This window comes from Moschus berezovskii, chromosome 1 (assembly GCF_049115385.1).
Source record: "Moschus berezovskii isolate FMDL1 chromosome 1, NW_MosBer_1.0, whole genome shotgun sequence".
Classification (NCBI taxonomy): domain Eukaryota; kingdom Metazoa; phylum Chordata; class Mammalia; order Artiodactyla; family Moschidae; genus Moschus; species Moschus berezovskii.
The window spans coordinates 52,962,600-52,989,416 of NC_142460.1; the positions used below are offsets into that span (position 1 = coordinate 52,962,600).

General features: G+C 35.5%; 1 long non-coding RNA gene across 1 annotated transcript in view; it reads right to left on the reverse strand.

Annotated features, from left to right (window-relative positions):
* LOC148778723 (uncharacterized) overlaps positions 1-15,759 on the reverse strand; it is a 36,439-nt gene extending 20,680 nt beyond the window's left edge. Inside the window, exon 1 of the long non-coding RNA XR_016037765.1 lies at positions 15,505-15,759. This is a non-coding gene — a long non-coding RNA (uncharacterized LOC148778723). The remainder of the gene's footprint in view (positions 1-15,504) is intronic.
* Positions 15,760-26,817: the final 11,058 nt, after the last annotated feature.

The window sequence follows — 26,817 nt, forward strand, 5'->3', positions numbered from 1 at the left end:
CTTAGGCTGTAGCATCAAATGGAGGAAGAAGAGCATGACAGAGAAACTCAAATTTCTCTGACTTCACAGTGGATTTCATGACCCATCCTTATCCTATATAACTCTAATACATTTTTTTAAACGGATAATATGGGCTGGAAGAAGCACAAGCTGGAATCAAGATTGCTGGGAGAAATATCAATAACCTCAGATATGCAGATGACACTACCCTTATGGCAGAAAGTGAAGAGGAACTCAAAAGCCTCTTGATGAAAGTGAAAGAGGAGAGTGAAATGGTTGGCTTGAAGCTCAACATTCAGAAAACAAAGATCATGGCATCTGGTCCCATCACTTCATGGGAAATAGATGGAAAAACAGTGGAAACAGTGTCAGACTTTATTTTTTTGGGCTCCAAAATCACTGCAGATGCTGATTGCAGCCAGGAAATTAAAAGACGCTTACTCCTTGGAAGGAAAGTTATGACCAACCTTGATAGTATATTGAAAAGCAGAGACATTACTTTGCCAACCAAGGTCTGTCTAGTCAAGGCTATGGTTTTTCCCGTGATCATGTATGAATGTGAGAGTTGGACTGTGAAGAAAGCTGATCGCTGAAGAATTGATGCTTTTGAACTGTGGTGTTGGAGAAGACTCTTGAGAGTCCCTTGGACTGCAAGGAGATCCAACCAGTCCATTCTAAAGGAGATCAATTCTGGGTGTTCATTGGAAGGACTGATACTAAAGCTGAATCTCGAATACTTTGGCCACCTCATGCGACGAGTTGACTCGCTGGAAAAGACTCTGATGCTGGGAAAGGTTGGGGGTGGGAGGAGCAGGGGACGATGGAGAATGAGATGGCTGGATGGCATCACTGACTCTGTGGACATGAGTTTGGGTGAACTCTGGGAGTTGGTGATGGACAGGGAGGCCTGGCGTGCTGTGATTCATGGGGTGGCGGAGAGTCGGACACGACTGAGCGACTGAACTGAACTGACATAGTTTTTGTTCATTGTATGTGTATTAGGTTTTTTTATTTATTTATTTTTAATTGACGGATAGTTACAATATTGTACTAGTTTCTGCCACACATCAACATAGATCAGATATAGGTATACATATGTCTCCTCTTTCTTGAACCTTCTTCCTACCTCCCACCACTCAAAAGGATTTTTATAGGATACTGTACACTAGAGTATCTCAATCTAATATTATTGGCATTTTAAACTGGGTTTTTCTTTGCTGTAGGAGACTGATCTATACACTAAAAACAGCAAAATCCCTGGCTTCTACCCACCAGATACCAGTAGCAATCCCTTTCCCACTGTGGCAATCAAAAACATCTGCAAATACGTCCCCAGAGGAGCAAATTCACCCCTTTGAAAATCACCATTGTAAACTATTCTGAGTTTTGCTTTCTAGATTCACTTACCTAAGGACTTGTTGGCTAAACCAAGGCAAGCCTTATTACAAAAGAGTGTCATATCAGTTCTTTCCAAAGAGGTAATATAACACAAGTCCAGGGAAGAGATTTTTACAAGTAACTTGTATATTCAGACTTTAATGAAATGAAGAGCAGCAAAGTTGACAGATTGTGCAGCAGTGCCATTGGTAGGTGTGAATGGGGTCAATTAAAACTGTGTGAGCTGAATATGCATTTTCATGTGCCTAATGATTTCTGAAAATCATTTGCTGTGATGCATTAAACTAGCCAATTTAAAGAGTGATTGACCAAAGGAAAGAAACTGCATAGCCAATAAAATTGATAACAAATTTGGGATAAAGTGAGCACTAATCTTAGAAAAGCTGTTTGTGTGTAACATCTGCAAGAAATATTCATTATGAAGACATATCCACTGCATGCTATTAAGTAAATTGTAAATTAAGAGTATAATATACGTGTAGTACAGAAATGGATAACTTAAGATTTAGAAGCTATTTTAGTGCTTGGTTAACCAAACATTGATTTCAATGAAAAATTGAAGCTGCAAATAGGAAAGAAACTTGTAGACAGCGAGCTGTGCTTGATCTGAAATTGGGCAAAATCAACTGCAGGTTAGCATTTGGTTACTTTTGAACCACTTTATAGTGTGACATTGGTGTTATGTAAACTCAAACAAATATAAATCATTGTCTGAAAAGTCCTAAGGGACCTGGCACAATCTTTTCACCAACACATCTTCTTTTACAGCCTCATTACACTTGCCAGTGATTCATGGGTGTTAGGCTTGACTGAGAACGGTGGAAGGGGCTAAGGAACTCAGTATGCTATATTTCAACCATGCAAATGAGCATATTTACCTGGGAATAAAAGGCAACATTTCTAAAAGAAATGGATGAATCTCTGTCTGGTCTTATTATCCTTCTGTTGAGATTTTCTAATCCATGAAAAAGTATTCTCAGTATAGCATTGTACTGCATCTCTAAAGTGAGACAGAGCAGAGCAATTTTATCAAGAGGTACCCTGACAATGGACAAGGACAGGAATAACAAAGGGCAGAAGCAATGTGCATAGACTAGAAATGAATTAAGGACTAAACCTTTTGGAGATCAGATATTCCGAGAGGTATTCTAGAGCATAATCTTTGACCAAATTATGAGTCAGTGAATGTAATTCTTCTTGTTGGGATAGGGAAGGGTCCTGACATCACACTAAAAACAAACCTGTCTTATTTTAGATCAGAACTAATATTTCTTTTTATGATTCTCTTTTTTCCAGGCCAGTGTGTACACAGATTTGAGAGAGGAAAGGAGGGAGACTATAACTAACTCCACTAATGGACAATAAACAAATTGAGAGAGCAATATTTTATTAGGATCTGTAGCATTGGACACAGTGCCTAGCATATTGTAAATGTTACAAAAAATGTTACCCTAGATCTGTAGAAACAAAAACTTCCTTTAAAAATTAAATTGTTATATTTAAGCATAAATAATATTCTACCAGGCAGATTATCAAAGTCTGTTTAGGTAAACATATCAACTCTTCAGTGAAGTATTTAAATTCAGTTTTCCTGTAATGCTGGTGTACACAGGGATTCTGATAATATGATAATTATCTATATTGTATAGGAAATTAAAATTAAAGCATAAGTATTGTTCTTGCTAAGTCATGTCCAAATCTTTGCAACCCCATGGACTGTAGCCCACCAGGCTCCTCTGTCCTTGGGATGTCCCAGGCAAAAATACTGGAGTGGGTTGCTATTTCCTTCTCCAGGGGATCTTCCTGACCCAGGGGTCGAACTCACATCTCCCACATTGGCAGATTCTTTACCACTGAGTCACCAGGGAAGTCCCAGAAAGTAAGTATGCATACAAGTGCATGCTCAATCATGTCTTATTATTTGTGACTCTATAGTCTACCTCCTCTGTCAATGGGATTTCTCAGTCAACAATACTGGAGTTGCCATTTCCTCCTCCAGATCTTCCTAGCCCAGGGATATAGGCAAATTCTTAATTGCTGAGTCATCATGGAAGCCCCCAAATAAGCATATACATATTCAAAGATAAATACAAAATAATTTATTCATTTTTGAAAATACCAAATAGAACTTCTCTCAGTTTCTAGAACACGAATGACTTCAATGAAATAAGCAGATTAAATATTATAGATTATTACTAAAGATAGCATTGATAACTGTTAGTAAGCAGAACATAGAAAACATGTATTTCTGACAAAGTTTAGGATTTACAATACTAGCGACACATTTAATAGTGTTGCTTAATAACTAAACAAATATAAAATAAGTTCAAAAATAATGATTTTTCTATTATATTAAAAGGTAGTGTCTTTAACAACATAAATATTCAAAACTTATGTATAAATTTAGAAGTAAGAAAAAAAAAATCTGACCCCTTAAATCAAATGTTCTTTTCAGGCCAGAATTATATTTGATCTTTCAGTCAGTGAGTCAGGCAGTTCAGTCGCTCAGTCGTGTCCGACTCTTTGTGACCCCATGAATAGCAGCACGTCAGGCCCTCCTGTCCATCACCAGCTTCCAGAGTCCACCCAAACCCATGTCCATCGAGTTGATGCTGCAATCCAACCATCTCATCCTCTGTCGTCCCCTACTCCTCCTGCCCTCAATCTTTCCCAGCATCAGGGTCTTTCCAAATGAGTCAGCTCTTCACATCAGGTGGCCAAAGTTTTGGAGTTTCAACTTCAATATCAGTCCTTCCAATGAACATCCAGGACTGATCTCCTTTAGGATGGACTGGTTGGATCTCCTTGCCATCCAAGGGACTCTCAAGAGTCTTCTCCAACACCACAGTTCAAAAGCATCAACTCTTCTGCGCTCAGCTTTTGTTGTAGTCCAACTCTCACATCCATACATGACCACTGGAGAAACCATAGCCTTGACTAGATGGAGCTTTTTGGCAAAGTAATGTCTCTGCTTTTTAATATGCTGTCTAGGTTGGTTATAACTTTCCTTCCAAGGAGTAAACATCTTTCTATTTCATGTCTGCAATCACCATCTGCAGTAATTTTGGAGCCCAGAAGAATAAGGTCAGCCACTGTTTCCACTGTTTCCCCATCTATCTGCCATGAAGTGATGGGACCAGATGCCATGATCTTAGTTTTCTGAATGTTGAGCTTCAAGCCACCTTTTTCACTCTCCTCTTTCACTTTCATCAAGAGGCTCTTTAGTTCCTCTTTGATCTTTGGATTTATGCATTTAACTACTGGGTGGTCATTGTATCTTCTATAGCATATGGACAGTTGAAACCTTACAAATAACTGAATCAATTAAGTTTTCTACTATTAATAAATTGTCCTCTCCTTGAACATTTAATTTTTGGTACAACCATTTAGAGTAAGCTAAACTATCACCCTCTCTTCCAAATCCAATTAATTTAATCATTTCTACCACCACTACCTTGATGTGGACTATCATTACACTTTATTAGAGCATTACAAAGCATTGATTACTGCTAGATGATGGACAGGGAGGCCTGGCGTGCTGTGATTCTTGGGTTGCAAAGAGTCAGACACGACTGAGCGACTGAACTGAACTGAACTGAATCTCAACTCTAGACTTTGTTGCCCTCAATACATTCATCCACCTGTTGTAGAGCTCATAAAACCATTCCCTTCCCTCAGAATCATCCTGCAGCTAAGAGACTCATCTGCTATATAACATCCTGAGCATATAATTTATCATTTATTGCCTTTGATCATGTTACCACCTACAGGTTTATCCTAACTCCCCCAGCATATACTATATTATTTATTATTCTGCATTTATTTATGTTTTTCTTGTTGAGATGATAAGAAAACAAAACAAAACTGTGTCATAGTCATGTTTTATTCCAAAGAACTAGCACAAGTCTTGGTCTATAGCAAGTACTGAGTGATTATTGAATAGATTTTCTGAGCCACAGTTGGCAAGCACAATGATGGTGCTGACCTTCTGAGAATAATATTTGCAGCTACAGCAAGTATCTCCAAAATTATGGTGGTTAAACAGAATAGAAGCTATTTTTTTTTTTTTTTTTTTGCTACCTAACCAGCCAACATGATCATTGCATGTCAGGGGGTTGCTTTTCAGGATAAAACATCATTCTATCTTGTAGTTTCACAATTGCACAGAGTCTTGAAATCATTTTTTTTTCCCCTTCTGGTCATCAGAAGGAATTTTAGAAAATGGAAAAGAAATACATTTCTTAAAAACCATACATTAGCAAAACTAGTCACAAGGCTATGACTGAAGTGGAGCAGGGAAATATAATCATTGTCTGGGCAGTTATATCCACCAATACTCTTCCTTGTTAATATTTGGGAGATAGTTAGCCATCTCTACCACATAACTTAGGAAAGCAAGAACATAGTGTTGTATTTCCGAAAACTAACATTTTCTGGATTTCTGTTATCTGGAAGAGGCTCTTAGGTATATGTATATATATTTTTTTAAATCGACAACTCTGGATACCTTTGAGGTAGCATCTACTTTGGGAATGCTTTTCAAAAGTAATTAAGCCCATGCAACTTTTGTTTGGACCTCCAGCAAATTATACGACCTGCCCAATGAGATTAGGCATATGGAATAGCTCAGATCTCCCTTCAGTAATTACATTTTACCTTCTTAAAACCAGATGTTCCCCAGTACAGGGAGAGCTGCATGTTTGCTGAAGCAGGTGAGATGTCTTTAAACAGTTCCACTTTCACACACTACAATTTGGAATAAAAAAGAAAGTCTCTTTTCTACCTTTCAATATACTTCCCAAGTTTCACTTATCAAAAATGTAATTTTTAAATAAATTGCTATATTTCTTTATATGAATATCAAAGAACTATATCTGCAATTGCCTGCACTCCGCCATTTGATATATGTAAAATTAAATGAAAAAAATTTGCCCAATAGAAATAGGCAGGTGCTATATAAACACATCTGTAGGTCATTTAGAAATTACCATCATCACTCTTTTCATTAAACTGACATGCATATATTTAGAAACTACTTTTCAAAAACCTAATGAAAGCCTGTCCTTAATAACTTCCTTTTATGTTCACCTATAAATCAGCATTAAAATATTTTACATAATGAAATGCACATTCTTGGCAAGGAAAAAAAGGAGGTTTCAATTTGTTCTATTAGTTTTAAAAATGTGAGCTGAAATGTGTATCTTGTTTGTTTATATCATTTATACATTTATTGTCATTATATATGTGTAAAGGTGTTTCCTTCACATTTTGAGTCTTATACAGTTATGAATTTTCTAGTGTCACATTTGAAGTAGCACTGAGATGATTGAATTACAATATAAAAAGAAATACATAGTTAAAAACAATTCATGCACACATCTTTGAGGAGTATAAGTGTTTCATGTGAAGATTCTCAGGTTCCCAGGGCATCTTCTTTGAGTTCATTACATACTTTAAGTAAATCATTTTTGCCAACATGGTGTCATGGATAATATCTAAATTTGCACATGAGTTACAACAACTATTTTCTGCCTGAGCACTGTCTTATCAATGTCTGTGTTTCATCCTGTATTTATGGAGTCCCTAGGTTACACAGTGCTGTATGGCAGTGGATGAACTAAATTTTTAGTCAAATAATGGGTTTTTGTGATCATCTCAAGCAGAATTTCCAAATAATTTAATCCTTCTTGTATAAAGTTTTATTTAAGGTCATTTCATAGTCTCTGTATATTGAGAAAGAAGACAACCTACATAATTTACTGAAATAGACATCTGTTAGAGGTGAAGCAATGAGGTCATTTTTATTGAAATCTGTGGGACAATGTATAGAAGCCAATTCTAATGCAAATTGAATACTAACTTCTATTTAAAACACCTGTGGGTTCAGTTGATACCACTCCTGTTGAACTACACTAGAATTAAAGTTTCCAAACACCAATCTGCCAATGCTAGCAATTCAAAAGTCTCATTTGAAATCTCAGTTTAGCCTTTACTCAAATCATGTACATCTTAACATTCATGGTTTTCTACTATTGATTATGTAAAGGACTGTAAGGCCTTGATTCTATATTTTTGTGTGGACTATAGAAGCACTTGAGAGAATCTTCATAGGTGTCTTTGGTTCTGTCATCTTCCTTGTTTTATGGTTATAATATGAACTGACAGGTAGTGGAAATATAAAAGGGTTCTTGAAGTTCTCCAGTGTATGCAAAAATGGACATTGAAATGTGGAGACTTGTTTATGTAAGACTATTAAACAACACATAGCTTTTTCAGAGAAACATGCTGTGTGTGTCTCATTAGAGTGGCATTACTGTTTTATGACTAAAAGGGTAGATTTTAAAAATAATAATCAAGGAAATACTCTATGAAGTGCTCTTTCTATAGCATCTTTATTTCTTATTTTTAAATTTGGAAGGACATGTAATAAAAATGATTAAATGCACATTATGATAACAATGTACATTTATTTCTCATTTTTAGTTTACCTTTGTTTTTAAAATCATGCTAGTTATCTTTGAAGGTGAAACCACAAACTGTGTTTTCAAGACATGTTTTTTCTCAGTAGAATTATGTCATGGGGAAACACTATGGATATCCATCAAAGTGAAACCTACAAGGACACAAGAGCTCGTTATTAGTGAACATTGTTTGTAACCTTCAGATGGCTTCAGCATTTCTGTCACAAAATGGCAAGCAGAATGAGAGACTGAAGCACATCATACACTCGAAATTAACATCACTACATAAATTATGGCCTTTATATAAATCTAAAAGGATCTATTTTTTACTTTAAAACAATGAATCATTACAACCTCCAATGTTTGTGATAAAATGTTTCAGTGAGTTCAAGTTCAGTAAGGTCAATGCTGGCTTCAGGTTGACATTATTGATTGAAATTTGCTAAAGCATCCTGGCAGACACAATGCTATAACTTCAGTCAGGAAACCAAGCCAAGGAACATAACGTGGTTCTGATGCTTGTTCTGGATAGTATGCTTGTTCCTACTGCAAAAACCTAAAAATAACAGAAGATAATCAAATGTAGAATTGTATAACACTGGTAAATGACAGATAATATTGTTCACGTACTAATGCGAACTTTAGTAGTACCTGTGTGATTAGGTATCATGTCGGTTTCCATTTTTAATAAGTAATTTTGATAAATGAATATTTTATTCTTATTTATATCCTAAAAAAATTAAAGCTTAAAAATGGGTAGTGTGACAGTTTTCAAATTTGTGTCTGTTCTATATATTATATATATAAAAACTATATATGCTGTATACATTTTGAGAGAGTATACATGGAGTTCTTTATGGATGAAGAATTTGAAGGACTTTTTTTTCCCCCTTTTTTTTTTCTTTTAACATTATCCCCTCTTTTAAACAAGGTTGATGAGATGACGGAAAATATTCGAATGAAGCCTGCAATCTGCTATAATGGAAGAAAGCTTTTCTCTTTGCACCCTGACTGATACAGTTAATGTGTGCCTCTATGACCTTGACAATTTTCAACAAACTTACTTGAATAGAAGAGAACTATACTTCAGGCAAAATATCATAGCAATCAAAACCTTTGGTGGTTAAATTGACTAAAAATATTGGCCCATTATTCAATTTATTTCATTTCTGTTAGTAATAGCCGTGGATGACAGAGAGATTACTGGGTGCTTTCGTTGAAATGTATAAACAGAATTCAAGTTTAAAGAAAGTAACCTACTACTGATTTCTGAGGGACTTATCATTAAAATGATATTCCTTTATGTTGTTTATTCATTGTTTATTTACTCATGGAATGGAAATAAACTACAGAGATGACATTTGAAAATACATCAGTGAAAATTCTAAAAGATGGAGCAATTTGCACTCTGTCAGGCATACACATAGACCTGATAGCCACGAAAATGGGTAAACTCTCACATTTAAAAATTTAAATAGCACTATTTGAACTTTTTCTTCTGTGAGCAGCTCTCAGGCAGATGAACATGCCTGTAATTGAAATGATCGTGTGCATTCTGACCTTAATTGGGTAAGTTTTATATTAGGTTCACACCAACAATCACGGAAGCAATTATGGGCACTTGTCCTGGGGCCGCCATAGCCCAGGTGCTGCGGCCTGATTGTCGTTTGGTAATTCCCTCGGCACTTCCCAACTACTCCTCAGTATCAGTTAAATGATGCAGTACACTTCAAGTGAAGTCTCCTTGGAAGTGCAAGTAAATAATTATTTAGTTTGCTGCTTCATAAAGGTGATGCCTGCTTCACCTGGAATGTGCAGATGTATAATGAAAATTGTCTTCTGAGGAGAGCTGCATAGAAGTCAAATTGGAGATGAAATCTTTGCAATTAGCTACACAGTTCCTTTTGAAATATAGAAAACACCTTAAATAATAGTGATGATAGAGGCATTGCCAACTTTAAGATTTTTTTTTTCAAGTCTTTGAAGTCTGACTTTGCAGAACAGATTGTAAATCTCTGGCCCATTACACACCTGCAGAGATTTTGGTGTTTTATTTCTCTTGGGTGAAACTGCAGAAGCCCAAACCATGTTAATCACTGTCAGAACCAGTTGTATAAAATGCCAAAATGCAGTGAGCCAAGTGTTTTATAATAAATATGACAATACAGTCAGAATGTTGTTTTGTTAGGCTTGTTATTTGTTGTAATTTTTCATTTATAGTCTTTGAAGGAAGAAAGTGCTAAAGATTTTATCAGAAAAAAGTTTAACCACAGGAGAGATGTCACCATTCTGTATGAATAAGACTCTTTGTATCCTAATTAATTCAAATCAAAAAAGATATACTCATTTAATAGTAGCATTTGATTTAAATGCCTTAAATTTGCCTCTTTTAAGGAAATTCATGTCAAATATTACTAAAATTTTTATCTGCATTCTATGAATGACATATAATTAATAGAAGAATTAATATTTTCACTATATAATTTCATATATATTTATATTTTATTATCTTTCTTTTTATTTATATCTATATCTTAGACTTCTACTAAATAATAGGAATAAAAATTGGGGCATATAAAGAATAATTTTCATCTTCTACCAATGTTTTTATAGACATTGAAGTAACTAGATTTAAAATTATTATGACAGCTTAGTTATCTCATTGGCTATTATTTTTTAGATAGCACCCTTACATGTATTTTTCACTGATTTCTCAAAGGAAACATATTCTGTGACAAAGAAATTAAATATATCATATCATAAACTATTATGTCTAATTCTTTTAATAATTTTACTGATGGCTGTGTTGGGTCTTTGATCCTTTCTTTGTGGGCTTTGTCTACTTGCTGAGAGTGGGCGCTACTCTCTAGTTACAGTGTGTGGCTTTCTTATTTCAGTGGTTTTGCTTGTTGAGGATTACAGGCTCTCCACAAGGGCTTCAGTAAAAAAACCGAAGCGACTCCTGGGCTCGAGACACAAGCTACATACTTGTGGTGATGGGCTTAGTAGTGGTGCACGTGGCATGTGGGAAACTCTTGATTCAGGGATCGAACCCATGTGCCCTGCATTGGCAGGTGGATTCTTTACGACTGAACCACCAGGGACACCCCCCAATTGTTGATGGATGTTTTGATATGTAATATCCAAATTAAGTAATATCCATATATTTCATATTATGTTCTCTCTGATTATATCATTTTAATGACATCATTAAATTTTGAAGAAGGCAGTTCTTCTTATTGAATAACCAATTACATAAAAGTAAAGTATTTTTAGTTCACTTTCAGTCAACATTTGTTTTTTGCTAATGAATTAATAAGGAAAATGTATTACGGTATTACTTCAGTTTCATAAATATTTATTTTACCTATCTGACACTAAAGTAATATGCAGAAGCAATGCAAAAGAAATAGAATATACTCTTCTGAGCTTTTTTATTCAGAAATACAATAACACTAAGGCTTAGTAAATAAATCACCCTTTCCATGTGTTTCCACAGTGTTAAAACTATTTTGCCATTGTCTGTAAGATGCCTGGAGACAAATGAAGATCATAAACTCCTTGGGAAGTGACCTTATTTCTTCACCATTATATCATTAGCTCACAGGGTAGTGTCTGGCAGTAATACAGGATCAAATAATATTTCTTTCACTGAGTGGGTTGACTAAATGCTTAAATGCTATAAGAATTAGGGAAAAAATAATGGAATGTAGGGTACTTACATACTACATATATTTCTAAGGTCAGCATTTTATGCATTCTGTGCTGCTCTACCTACTTTTAACCCTATGACTTGGATCAAAAGGAGTGAGATGCAAATAAATGTGGTTGTATAATATGAATCTTTGTTTACTACCATCATGTCCCCAAGGCTCCTCAGTTCAGTTCAGTTCGGTCTCTCAGTCGTGTCCGACTCTTTGTGACCCCATGGATTACAGTACGCCAGGTCTCCCTGTCCATCACCAACTTCAGGAGTTTACTCAAACTCATGTCCATTGAGTTGGTGATGCCATCCAACCATCTCATCCTCTGTCATCCTCTTCTCCTCCTTCCCTCAATCTTTCCCAGCATCAGGGTCTTTTCCAATGAGTCAACTCTTCGCATCAGATGGCCAAAGTATTGGAGTTTCAGCTTCAACATCAGTCCTTCCAATGAACATGCAGGACTGATCTCCTTTAGGATGGACTGGTTGGATCTCCTTGCAGTCCAAGGGACACTCAAGGGTCTTCTCCAACACCACAGTTCAAAAGCATCAATTCTTTGGTGCTCAGCTTTCTTTATAGTCCCCACTCTCACATCCATACATGACTACTTTAAAAACCATAGCTTTGACTAGATGGACTTTTGCTGGCAAAGTCTCTGCTTTTTAATATGCTGTCTAGGTTGGTCATAACTTTGCTTCCAAGGAGTAAGTGTCTTTTAATTTAATGGCTGCAATCACCATCTGCAGTGATTTGGAGCCCCCAAAATAAATTTCCTCACTGTTTCCACTGTTTCCCCATCTATTTGCCATGAAGTGATAGGACCAGATGCCATGATCTTAGTTTTCTGAATGTTGAGTCTTCAGTTCAGTTCAGTTCAGTTCAGTCGCTCAGTCGTGTCCGACTCTCCGCGACCCCATGAATCACAGCACGCCAGGCCTCCCTGTCCATCACCAACTCCCGGAGTTCACTCAAACTCATGTCCACAGAGTCGGTGATGCCATCCAGCCATCTCATTCTCTGTCGTCCCCTTCTCCTCCCGCCCCCAACCTTTCCCAGCATCAGAGTCTTTTCCAGTGAGTCAACTCGTCGCATGAGGTGGCCAAAGTAGTTAAGCCAACTTTTTTACTCTCCTCTTTCACTTTCATGAAGGGGCTCCTACCACACCACATATACCATATACTTATTTAGGGATACAACCAGGAGTCAGGAATCTGCAGTTAGAAAGTACCTGAAATCAATTACTATGACCTTCTCAAAAGTGTTATGAGTTGGAATAGTTTTTCTTCAGATCTCTATTCTCCTTTTTTCCAATAAAAAGCCTTTCACTCTCTTCCCAATAAGGTAGTGAAAGAAGGTTATTTTATTATGTAAACTTAAAATAAAAACTAAGAAAGAAGCAGATTTTAAATGGAGATCAATTCAGATTTCTTGTCTAATAACTCGTGAAAGTACAATATGTTCTCTTTTCTCAATTATGTAATCTTTTTATTTATTAAAATTATAAAAGACTTAATTCCTAATTCCTTTTTCCAGATAACTTAGCATATTAACCCCTCCCACTAATATTTTAATATCACATCTCCTAGGCAATTATATGATATTCATATAACACATTACAGTGTATTTGCACCAGTGGATACACTTGTGATTATTATTTTATTATTTTGTATGTTTCAATAACCACATTTGAAGTGATCCAAGTAGATCATAATAACTAATAGTCACTGTGTGATCAGGTTTTATCCTAAGCCTTTCATTTGCATATGTAATAATTCTTACAGGGACTATATGAAATAGGTCCTTTTATTAACCCATTTTACAGGTAATAAAAATAATGCTTATGGAACAAAAAAATACCCTAACCCTTGGACTGTAGATTACCTACACAAGATTGTTTTGTTGTTTAGGTGCACTTTTAAAGGACATGCTCTGGTTTGTTATCCATATCTCCTAAATTTCATGCATGTTACCTAACAGCACTTGAGTTTTAACTTAACGTCATTAATTACATCCCAACAGCATTTAGCAACTGAAGTAATAGTATAATAGCAGGGACATAGTATAAGGTTTTTTGTAGAATTAGTAGCATAGTTAACTAATCAGTTGATTAACTACTTGAACCTTCACCTTATCAGTCATGTTGGAATGTAGCAGAGGAGGAAAAAATAAAAAAGTAAAACATATTAGAAATATGATATAAAAAAGGAAAACTGTACAAGGAAAATGAAACCATTGAACATAACAGAAGTCTTTCAAAGATCTAGGGATTTAATGTTGTGTAAGATGAAAAGTGAGCTATCACATAAACTTTATAGGCATATGCATTTGAAAATAAAAAGATTCGCATGATGTCTTATTTTCTTTTTCAAACTTGTTAGTGTTTTTATAGTTCAATGATATAACATCCTGATATGCTTTTAAGGGAGAATATTGTTTGGATAACTCTGTATTAAATATCAAAATTACCATGCATGTTGTTTAAACTTTGTAAGTAATGTTATTAAATTATTTCAATTTGAATATTTTGCCTTGAAGTGAGAAAACTAGAATTTTAATATAATATTTGAATTTAAAATATAATGCCACAAACACAAATTTTTCAATGAACTAGAGGAAAAGTTTGGTATTTTGATGTCACAGAATTTGGAATATTTATCTCTACTGAAAACACCTTTAAGTCAATAAATAATAAATAGCTTCACAACATTAAAGCATTGATTTTTATTGTAGTCACCGGATCTTTTTATGGAAAATGCTTCCTACACATCTGACTCTGGCCCAGCTTTCATTTAATTTGCTCTTACTTCTGTTGTCTCCTTCTCCTAGAATAACAGCTTATAATAATGAACATGATATTTGGTTAATGAAGAATGCATTGCATATTCAGAGATCTACATATTTATGTGACCTTCTTTTGTTCATAAATGCTAATATTTATTGCTTCTTTGTTGAGATTTTATTTTCTGTTTTGTGACAAACAAAAGTATGATTAGTGAAGCTGTAAAGTTCTCATGGTAGCTGCCTGTGTTCCCAAGATAGCAGCATTAGTGTCTACAGAAGCAGTTAATGCTGTTTATCATTACTGACAGAGGCTAGGAAGGTCCTTCTGTGGCTTTTATCTTTCACCTTGCCAACAGAAGTTGATGAGCTTTCTGATTTAAATTCATAGGTTATGGTTCAGGATTTACATGCACTTCACATGGACAAGCACACAGGTAAGCCTATCCTGCTGATGGAGACTAATTAAAATCATCCTAACACTCTAATACTGGATATCCTTATGAAAACTATTACTTTATCCATATTTAATGCCAAAGTTGCCTTATGGAACATGAAATAGAATAGAGCTCATGGAGAAATTATCCCATTCATGCCTTAAACAGGGTTAATTGCATTATGAGTGACTTTTTCAGGTGTATGAAAAGTAACGAATGTAAGGCACATTCTTAATGTGAATATAAGCTTTTAAAATTTAATTTTTTAGTAGTTAGCAATTTTGAAACAAAGTAAAAGAATTCCAATTATATGACTCACTTGAGTAATACTGATCACTTTTTTCTATATAAGTATTTTCCAACGTGTGTTTACAGAAAGAGATTCCAGATACCACCAGAAAACTAAATTTTGAGGTCAGATATATTTGGGGATTTAAGTAAAAGTTTAAGCAGCTTTTAACATTATGAGAATATTCTGTATTAAGAGAGTAATGATACTGTGATTGTCCAAAAGTATAGCTTGATATCTAGCATTTTCTAAATTTTTCAGGAATCATTTTGTGTAGCTGGTTTCCCATGGAACAATAATAGAAATGTTCTATCATTGTTGCTAACACAATGTAGTGTTTTGAATAAATCTCCATTCCTACCACTCTTAATTTGAATGGTTTCCTCTTGCCCGGAAAATAAAAGCTAAACTCCTTACTGTTAAAAATAGAAAGGTACCTGGCCTAGTTCCGTCTTGGTTCTTGACCTTATAGTACATCCGTCAGTCTGCTCTTTGTTTCACCCATGCTGGTGTTTTCTTCCTTTTAACATGTCAAGTTGTTTGGCCCATCAATATCTTTCTAACATTTTTCCCTTCTGGCAGGAGGCTCTCTTTTGAACCTCAGTGTCAATTTTCTCTCTTCAGAGTGACTTTCTTCCCTTGTCTTTTCTAAGGTCTACTGTTCCTACTTGATATCTCTCTTGGCACCCTGTGTAGTGCTTCCCACTTTCTAAAATTAGCTTATGTGTGACAATAAGCTGTGTAAGGGCAAGCTATCTTTATCTTGTTCATCATCAGATCCCCAGCACCTGACGGCACCTGCCACAAAGTAGGTATTCTGAACATATCTTTGAATGAATACTCATGATTCTCTCATAAAAGCTGAGAAAAATTGGCTAAGAGACTTTTCTTTTCCTTTTCATTCTTCCCTAAAAAGTAACAACTCAACAAAAGAGAAACAAGGTAAACACAGCAAGTTACTTTCAGGAAATAAGTGTATTGACTAATTAAAAGCAACCATCAATGTAATATAATATTAACTATGATAAGGCTGGGCTTCCCTAGTGACTCAGACGGTAAAGCGTCTCTCTGCAATGCAGGAGACCTGGGTTCGATCCCTGGGTTGGGAAGATTCCCGGGAGAAGGAAATGGCAGCTCACTCTCGCATTCTTGCCTGGAAAATCCTATGGATTGCGGAGCCTGGGAGGCTACCATCAGTGGGGTCGCAAAGAGTCGGACACGACTGAGCGAATTCACTTCACTTCACTTTCACATGATAAGGTTGCATTTTGAAGCTTTTACTAATGAAGATAATAAAATATAGTGAAGAAATATGATTAAAAGTATAGTACTAAGAATCAAGCAGCATGACTTTGTTACATTTTCAATAATAGTAATATTTATTTTATTGATAATAATGATTATAACATAATCAAGTGACTTCAAAATCCAAAACTGACCCCAAAACTTAATGTTGTTATTTATTTACAACTTCATGAAGATTGCTTGAGTGTTTCTAACAGGGAAACACTGTTATCTAAATAATATGAAAAAAACTTGTCATAACAGATTGCTTTGCATTCTTCTAGAACTTATTTTTGAAGTAATGTAACCCTTTAAACATAATTCTATCTGTTTTAAACTGTAGATTTTAGATTAAGGTAAAATAAATGTTTATATTTTCTTAACTAACTGAAGAAAAAGAACTTTGAAAATAAAGGTCAGCTGTTTTATTTTCCTTTGGGAATTGATCTCAGTTTACTCTGTGATGTGTCTCTGGGATTGATAGAAATTTAGATGGGGAGGCAAACTCTTTGACTTTCAAGTTCAATTCTGAAAACATTTCATTTTAATGCAATTTTGCTCTTGCTTTAATGATATCAGCTGTATAATCTCATTTCTTTTTTGTAAGAGAAAAGCATCAGAATAAAGGGAATAGCTTTTAGTAATAACAAGACACTCCACAAATCAATATTATACCCTTCAAAGGAATCTGAATTCACAGGATCAAGAAATTGTGACCCACAAGATTGTTTTCTTTTTTCATCAACAAAAATACATTTTATTCAACTTGTTATGTTTTTGGTGCTCCATCAAATTCACTTTATATTACTGGCAACTGTTACACTATAAAGACTAAAACTGTCTTTTATTTTATAACTGGAGTCGACGCCACATTCAGCTTTCATTCTTTCCTGTGACCCGTCTTATTCTCTGACATCTTTTGAAAAATGCACATCCTATGCTAGAGAGCTTTGAAAACATTCCTGTTTTTCAATCTGTTTGTAGAAGACAGCAGAAGCTGAATGGATGAGTATTTCTGGAAAATATGATGCTTAATGAAAAGCAAATTGCTGAATCCCATTTCAACGAGTAGAGTTTAGATATCTTCTCCATCTGCCTGCTGATGCAGGAGATGCAGGAGACACTGGTTCAATCCCTGGGTCAGAAAGATCTTTAAGATTAGGAAATGGCAATCTGCTGTAGTATTCTTGCCTGGAAAATGCCATGAGCAGAGGAGACTGGTGGGCTACAGTCCACAGGGTCACAAAGAGTCAGACATGACTGAGCAATCAGACCTATTAAATAAATTACCTTGCTTATTCGTCCCTGGCTCAGATGGTAAATTGTCTGCAGTGCAGGAGACCAGGGTTCGGTACCTGAGTCAGGAATATACCCTGGAGGAGGAAATGGCAACCCACTCCAGTATTCTTGCCTGGAAATCCCATGGATGGAGAAGCCTGGTGGGCTGCAGTCCATGGGGTCACAAAGAGTCAGACACGACTGAGCGACTTCACCTTATTATATGCACATTAATATGGATCATAACATTAGATTTATAAGAATATAAACGTGAGTTGATATTATTATAATATATAGATAATATACAGATAATAATATAAATAGTTAATAATATTTAATTAGGCATGCTATTATGGTATGCAATGAATAAAATATAAATATTAATTGAAACTATCAGTGGTATTAAATTTTCAAGAGCATAAAGCTTCTTCTGATCACCATGAAAACTAAGAAGTCAGAGAAATGAGCAGGTGATTCGTGATCAAAGATTTAGAATTACCACACCTTTTCAAGATAATGTTAAAATATCATATAAAAGATAGTTCAGTTCAGTTGCTGAATCCTGTCCAACTTTTGCAATACCAGGGATCACAGCATGCCAGATAATCATAAGATTTTTAAAATGGATGTAGAACATAAATATGATATCTTTGCTTTACAATCAATGTAAATGTCAATATTCATTATGTGAATCAGAAAAACAATATCAATTATTTTAACAGTTTTAGGGGATAAAGTCATTTTGCATATACATTATATACAACTATTTTAAGGGTTATATTTAATGTGAAATCTATCTTTAAATTATTTTAAATGTTAATTTCAATTAAGTATCATAATCTCAAAAATATACTCAGGAAAATATCAATGTGTCTCTTACTTTTCTTCCCTCTTCTGTTTATAAATGAGTACAAACATACGCATCCAAATAACTGCATGACAAAAATCCAGTTAAATCTTAATACATTTGTGTTTTAATATCAAATAAGTGTGGATGTTTGTAAATCATTGCTTTTCTTAACTCTGGATAGTCTGCAATTCACACATTCTTCTGATTCAGATAATCAATTATTTTTCTCTGAAAACTGATACTAAGAACAGAGCAAAATCATAAAAAAGCTATAAAAAAAGTATAGCATATATATCATCCTAATTAATTAAAGGAAGTTAAAATATGAATTTCATACAGTAACTTCTCAACTAATATTTTCATGTAATAGTGTAATCCTGGGGCTTCCCTGGTGGCTCAGCAGTAAAGAATCTGCCTGCAGTGCAGGAGACATAGGTTTGATCCCTTGGTTGGGAAGATCCCCTGGAGAAGGAAACAGCAACCCACTTCAGTATTCTTGCCTTGGAAATTCCATGGACAGAGGAGCCTGGTGGGCTGTAGTCCAGGGGGTTGCAAGAGTTGGACATGATTTACCGACTACACAGCAACAACAATACTATAATCGTAAAAGGAGAAGGTGAAAATAAGAGCTTCTAACATCAAACATTGTTTTAGAAAATGAAGACAAAATGAAAGTCATTTTAGTTAATGAAGTCATTAACTAAATGAAATACGAGTATTTACTAGTAAATATTTATGTTACTAAATACTGATGCCCAAATATTTTGTTTTTCTAAACATAGAACTTGTGTGTGTATTTATTCATGTATCAAATATATAAAGGAGTAATACAAAACATGCAAAACAAATATGGTTGATTGAAACGTTTCTGAGTGACACATTCTGCTTGTTTGGGAATGCAGATAATGGTAGTGTGAGCAATTACCAACTTTGTTTTCAAGTTTTCTGATGATTAAGCGTTACATGTGGTTGATTAAAACCATGCTTCAGTTTGTACTGGATCTGCAAGATTTTGGCTTTTGATTTCTTTGGAGCTGAAACTGAGTGTAGAAAGATCAAACCGATAGGTCTGAATTGTATATACAATAGTTTCAAGTATGAAGTGTTTGGTAATTTATTTTAGATACTAAAATATATTTTAGAAATAAAAATTGTATGTATTCATTCTTTTTCATTGAACAACCATAGCATTTCCCCAAAAGTCAGCTTGCAATGAGATGTGGTTTTAGTGATGAAGTATTTTTGAGAGTGTACATTTTGTCCAATCAAGTAAAATTTTGATTCTGTCAGTTTCAGATTGCCACAGGACCTTGTAGTGGCCTGAGATGCAGGGTGAATCTCAGGGTGAATGCCATGCCCTTGGCCTTCTGATCTTCATAGCTCTTTCAAAATGCTGTTATCTTGGAAAGACTCAGAAAACAATTGCCTGGATCTCAGAAAGTCAGACCATGGAAAGAGTACTGGAGGACTGGAGAAGATAAGGCCTTCTTGGCCTTTTTTTTTTTAGCTGTAGAAATGAGTTTGGGTCCCCGTAATGTGATTAAGGCAGAAAGGACTTTCATAAGTGTGGATTTTGCTGCAGACATCATACTCTCTCTGGAATCAGCAGGAAACCATTGCCATGCATTTAGTTAAACTTACCAAACCCATTGTTTCATGGCTATCCTAAAAATCAAGTATGATCAATTAAAAGTAAAAAGTCATTTCTGAAACATTGCAGTGAATTTCTCTAACAATGATTGTCTAAAAATTACAATCCTCTAATTACATTGGAGATTTACTATATAATAATTCTTTTATTTTTGAAATAAAAATGAAAAAAGCTAAAATAATAATAACAGCACAAATCAAAACAAAGTAAATTATATTCCAAATGAGCTAAGATCATTCTAAGCTACTGGTGACATTAGCCTGTAGAGAAATGTTTATGTGGTTTATAGGCTAATCTGTACTTAAAAGAGAACTCTTAAGTGTAAACAACAAACATAATGATAGTCCTGAGGTCACAAAAGTCAATAAGCAGTAGATCGACCCCCTGAAACAAAGGTGGAATTAAGTAACATTAAAACAGCACCAGGTACATGGTTAAACTCTATAAATAGTCTAAGAGCAGTATTCTTACCTTTATTCTGTTTCCTGACTCAAGGTTACTGCATATTTACCTGGTATGTTTTCAGTTCAATTTAGTCACTCAGTCATGTCCAACTCTTTGGAACCCCATGGACTGCAGCACATCAGGCTGCCCTGTCCATCACCAACTCCAAGAGCTTGCTCAAACTCATGCCCACTGAGTTGGTGATGCCATCCAACCATCTCATCCTCTCTTGTCCCCTTCTCCTGCCTTTAGTCTTTCCCAGCACCAGGATGTTTTCCAATGAGTCAGTTCATTGCATCAGGTGGCCAAAGTATTGGAACATCAGCTTCAGCATCAGTCCTTCCAGTGAATATTCAGGGTTGATTTCCTTCAGGGAAAATTTTTTCCCTACATTTCAAGGGAATCTCAAGAGTCTTCTCCAGCACCACAGTTCAAAAGCATCAATTCTTCAGCACTCAACTTTCTTTATGGTCCACCTCTCACATCCATGCATGACTACTGGAAAAACCGTGGCTTTGACTAGATGGACATTTGTCAGCAAAGTAATGTCTCTGTTTTTAATATGCTGTCTAGGTTGGTCATAGTTTTTCTTCCAAGGAGCAAGCACCTTTTAATTTCATGGCTGCAGTCATGTCTGCAGTGATTTTGGAGCCCAAGAAAATAAAGTCTGTCACTGTTTCCATTGTTCCCCCATCTATTTACCATGTAGTGATGGGACCGTATACCTTGATCTGTTTTTTGAGTGTTGAGTTTTGGGCCAGCTTTTTCACTCTTCTCTTTCACTTTCATCAAGAGGCTCTTTAGTTCCTCTTAGTGGTATGTTTTATCCACTACGGAATTTTTAGTCAGTAATTGACTAATAACCAAACTATTCTGTTTTCCCCATGCTTCTCTCCATTGATGTTCATTGTTCTTAAGATTAACCACTCTTTTATTTTTTTATGTTTCTTCCTTTTTAATATAAATATGTTGTGATCTTTAATTTTATGTAAATGATTCCAAATGTATTCTTCTCTTTTCCTCTATCAACATTTCATTTTCATGACTTTTACCTTCATTTATTCACTCATTGATTTTCACTGCTATATAGTATTATGCTTAATGAATATAACTTACTGCAATTTATCCTTCCTTCTCTTTTGAATGGGAGAAGGCAATGGCACCCCACTCCAGTACTCTTGCCTGGGAAATCCCATGGACGGAGGAGCCTGGTAGGCTGCAGTCCATGGGGTCACCAAGAGTAGGACACGACTGAGCAACTTCACTTCACACTTCTCTCTTTTGAATATTTAAGTTTTTCCCAGTTTTGTTTTCTCTTAAAAACTGTGCTTACCTGAAAAGTCTTATAAATGAAGTACTTGATTTCCAATAATGATATCGTTAGATTAAATAATAGGCAAATATTCAAACTTAGAGGACAAGATCAAATCATTTTTCAAGAAACTAATACTAGTTTAAATATAGCAACTATCTTCCATTGGATGTAGCTTTTCTTTTTGCATTCTAGCCTCTGATATATACACATTTTAAACTTCAGTGTAGTGGAATTTATTGATCATTTCCTTCAAGTGCATAGACATAGTTTCCTGTATTTGCTGATAAAAGCTTCATTTATTTGTAACCATGCTGGCCAGTGTAGAAACAAACAAACAAACAAATCCAAAAACAATATGATGAATTTTCCAAAACAAAAGAAAAATATCTGGTTTTTGTGGGTATATGGATCAGGGAGATTGAGAATGTATAGATTAACTGACAGCAGGAGAGAAAATCTCAGACAAGGCCCATTTGTTCATGTTTGGAGGTGCATGTCCTATGGCTTTACACAAATAAATAAAACTTAATCATGGATATATTTTGGTAAATATCTTATTCATCCTTGTTTTATGAGGTTGGGCTATGATGTAGTAAAATCTATCAAACAAATAATAGCACAAGAAAAAATTGATTTTTTTGGCAAGTTCAACATTGTTAACAGCCATTTATTTGAGAGATCTCCATTTTTTTTTCCCCAGCAGAGTGAATGTGATTTTTTGTTTTTTAAATTATGTGGAACATTGACTTTTTGTAACCTGAAAATACCCTTTAAGAAACACTTGACTATTTTACAGGTGTTTTCATGTCTTGGAAACAGAATACTTTTGACAAACCGGATACCTTAAGATTGTAAAATTGAACAGCAGTTTCCCCTTGACTTAAAATTGTGTATGCTACTCTGAAAATGTTTCTACTGGGCATAATATGCATGCTGATTTTGTATGTCACAATTATAGTCGAATTTTAAAGATAAACGGAGTCATTCTGATTTGTATCAATGATTATGTTTAAAACATATAATATAAATATAGGACCACAGTCCATATGAGAAGTTGTGTTGTATGGAGTTAGATTATCTTTATGAGGTGTTCTTGGTTGAAGGAATCTCTTTTTCCTTTTAACTATTTAATACTTTATTTTCATCTTTTTCCTGGTACTAGCCAGGATGCAAAGATTAGAGTATACAAGTATTTTAAGTGCGATTTTACACTTGGAGATGTGACATAGCTAAATTCAATGTAGCTACTTAATTTGAAAGTCATTTTCAGGGGTTGTTATTTTGAGGAATATACCCTCAGTCAATAAATCCCTCACAAACTAGCAGAGATTTAGGGTATGTGATCTCCTAGAAAAGAGAACAAAAGAAAGACTAGGACACTAGAGAAATGAGGTTACTATCTGGAAACTGAATGGGAGGGATGGAGTAGATCAGCCACTAAACAGGGCACCTGAACAAGTTCTGAATTATGAAATCAGCATAGTGGGTTGGAAATGCTAAGTGTCTGTTTGTTTGCTTTTTTTTTTAAATGTCTATGTCCAAGGACCCAGATTCATAGCTCATCCTTGCCCAGGTAGAATTAGGTAGAAAAAGAGAACATGTTTTGAAGCATTGGCTGGGCTCCTCATCAGCACTGTTTATTTATTTTTAAAAAATTATTTTTTGATGGGGTATAGCTGATTAACAATGTTGTGATGGTTTCAGATGCACAGCAAATGGGACTGAGCCATTTAAATACATATATCTATTGTCCTTTAATTTCCCCTCCTATTCAGGCTGCCACATTACATTGAGCAGAGTTCCATGTGCTATATCCTTGTTGGTTATTCATTTTATCCTTTATCCTTGTTCCTTGTGGGTTATCCATTTTAAATCTAGAAATGTGTACATGTACTATATTTAATGGGCAGAGAATTTTAAACTCTTTAATGCTTTAGTTTTTTGGTTTGATTGGTTGGTTGATTGGTTTTTAATATGGCAACTTGTGCTGCAATAGCCCAGGGTTGCAATGATAAACGAGATAATGAAGTCTGGGCACATTGATACTCTCTTTTGCATAATAAAGATCAATATTAAAAAATCTGAACTTTGGTAGTGGAGAATGGAGGGACTGACAAATTTACTGAGCACAAACTTTTAATTAAAAAAAATCCAATTTGCCCCAAAATGCAGCAAAAAAAAAAAAAAAAAAACCAGAACAAAGTGGTTCCTTGTTCATTCCCAATTTGCATCAGAGGGTAGATCCTATAGGCTAAGGTCAGAGTTCCTAAAGCAGTCTCCTTAAATTGGATAACTGAGATAGTTTTAGTTTAAGCAGGGCAAACTCTGGGAGCTAGGATGAAATACTTGGGACAAGGGTATGTAAATTAAGATATCTGCCAAAAGCAGAAAAGTGAAAGTCTCTCAGTCCTGTCCCACTCTGCGAACCCATGGACTACATGGTCCATGGAATTGTCTAGGCCAGAATAATGGAATGGGTAGCTTTTCCCTTCTGCAGGGGATCTTCCCAACCCAGGTCTCCCGCATTGCAGGCAGATTCTTTACTAATTGAGTTATCAGGGAAGCCCTTCCAAAAGCAGTAAGGAGGGAGTAAAAGCAGATGAGATAATGAATGAAGCCTCAGTGCAGTTCAGTCACTAAGTTGGTTCTGACTCTTTGCAATCCCATGGACTACAAAATGCCAGGCTGCCCTGTCCATTACCAACTCCTGGCACTTACTCAAACTCATGTCCATTGAGTCGGTGATGCCATCCAGCCATCTCATCTTATGTCGTCCCCTTTTCCTCCCATCTTCAATGTTTCCCAGCATCAGGGTCTTTCAAATGAGTCAGTTCTTTGCATCAGGGGGACAAAGTATTGGAACTGCAGCTTCAACATCAGTCCTTGCAAAGAATATTCAGGACTGATTTCATTTAGGATGGACTGGTTGGATCTCCTTGCAGTCCAAGGGACTCCCAAGAGTCTTTTCCAACAACACAGTTCAAAATCATCAATTCTTTGGTGCTCAGCTTTCTTTATAGCCCAACTCTCACATCTATGCATGACTACTGGAAAAACCATAGCTCTGACTAGATGGACCTTTGTTGGCAAAGCAATGTCTCTGCTTTTTAATATGCTGTCTAGGTTGGTCTTAGATTTTCTTCCAAGGAGCAAGTGTCTTAATTTCAGGACTGCAATTACCATCTGCAGTGATTTTGGAGCCCCACAAAATAAAGTTTGTCACTCTTTCCATTGTTTCCCTATCTATTTGTCATGAAGTGATGGGATCAGATGCGATGATACTAGTTTTCTGAATGTTGAGCTTTAAGCCAACTTTTTCACTCTCCTCTTTCACTTTCATCAGGAGGCTTTTTAGTTCCTCTTCACATTCTGCCATAATGGTGGTGTCATCTGCATATCTGAGGTTATTGATATTTCTTCCAGCAATCTTGCTTCCAGGTTGTGCTTTGTCCATCCCAGCATTTCTCATGATGTACTCTACATATAAGTTAAATAAGCAGGGTGACAACATACAGCCTTGATGATTTGGAACAAACCTGTTATTCCTTGTCCAGTTCTAACTGATGCTTCTTGACCTGCATACAGATTTTTCATAAAGCAGGTCAGGTGCCTATTACAGTATATTTATACATTTATATAATGATTTGACATTATATAAATTAAGCCTACTACACTATATTTAGTGTAGATTTCTGTAAAATTGATTTATTCCCCACCACAAGTCATTCACATGATTCTGATATCATTTTATAAATCACTATTTTATTTTACATGAAATATTTGATGTAAATTTATTTTTAAATAGAGAAAATATAGAAAAATAAATACTATTTAGTTATAAATAAAATGAAACTGTTATAAATTATTTTAATCCAATGTAAAATGTCTCTTCTCTTATTTTGTTGCCTAGAAATATAATCCTATTACAACTGAGCAGTTATATGATTTTTATTGAGCCGAAGTGGTGTTTACTTTATTTTCAAGTGGTATCTATTTATGCTTTATTGACTATGCCAACACCTTTGACTGTGTGGATCACAACAAACTGTGGAAAATTCTTCAAGATATGGGAACACCAGACCACCTGACCTGCCTCTTGAGAGTGCTTATTTAACTTTATGCAGAGTACATCATGAGAAATGCTGGGCAGGATGAAGCACATGCTGGAATCAAGATTGCTGGGAGAAATATCAATTACCTCAGATATGCAGATGACACCACTCTTATCGCAGAAAGTGAAGAAAAACTAAAGATTCTCTTGATGAAAATGAAAGAGGAGAGTGAAAAAGTTGGCTTAAAGCTCAACATTCAGAAAACTAAGACCATGGCATCCAGTGCCATCCCTTCATGGCAAATGGAGAAACAGTGGAAACAGTGGCAGACTTTATTTCTTTGGGCTCCAAAATCACTGCAGATGGTGACTGCATCCATGAAATTAAAAGACACTTGCTCCTTAGAAAGAAAGTTATGACCAACCTAGAAAGCATATTAAAAAGCAGAGACATTACTTTGCCAACAAAGGTCCGTCTAGTCAAAGCTATGGTTTTTCCAGTAGTCATATATGGATGTGAGACTTGGGCCTAAAGCTGAGTGCCGAAGAATTGATGCTTTTGAACTGTGGTGTTGGAGATGACTCTTGAGAGTCCCTTGGACTGCAAAGAGATCCAACCAGTCCATTCTAAGGGAGATGAGTCCTGAGTGTTCATTGGAAGGACTGATGCTGAAGCTGAAACTCCAATACTTTGGCCACCTCATGGGAAGAATTGACTCACTGGAAAAGACCCTGATGCTGGGAGGGATTGGGGTAGGAGGAGAAGGGGATGACAGAGGATGAGATGGCCGGATGGCATCACTGACTCGATGGACATGAGTTTGAGTGAACTCCGGGAGTTGGTGATGGATAGGGAGGCCTGGCGTGCTGTGATTCA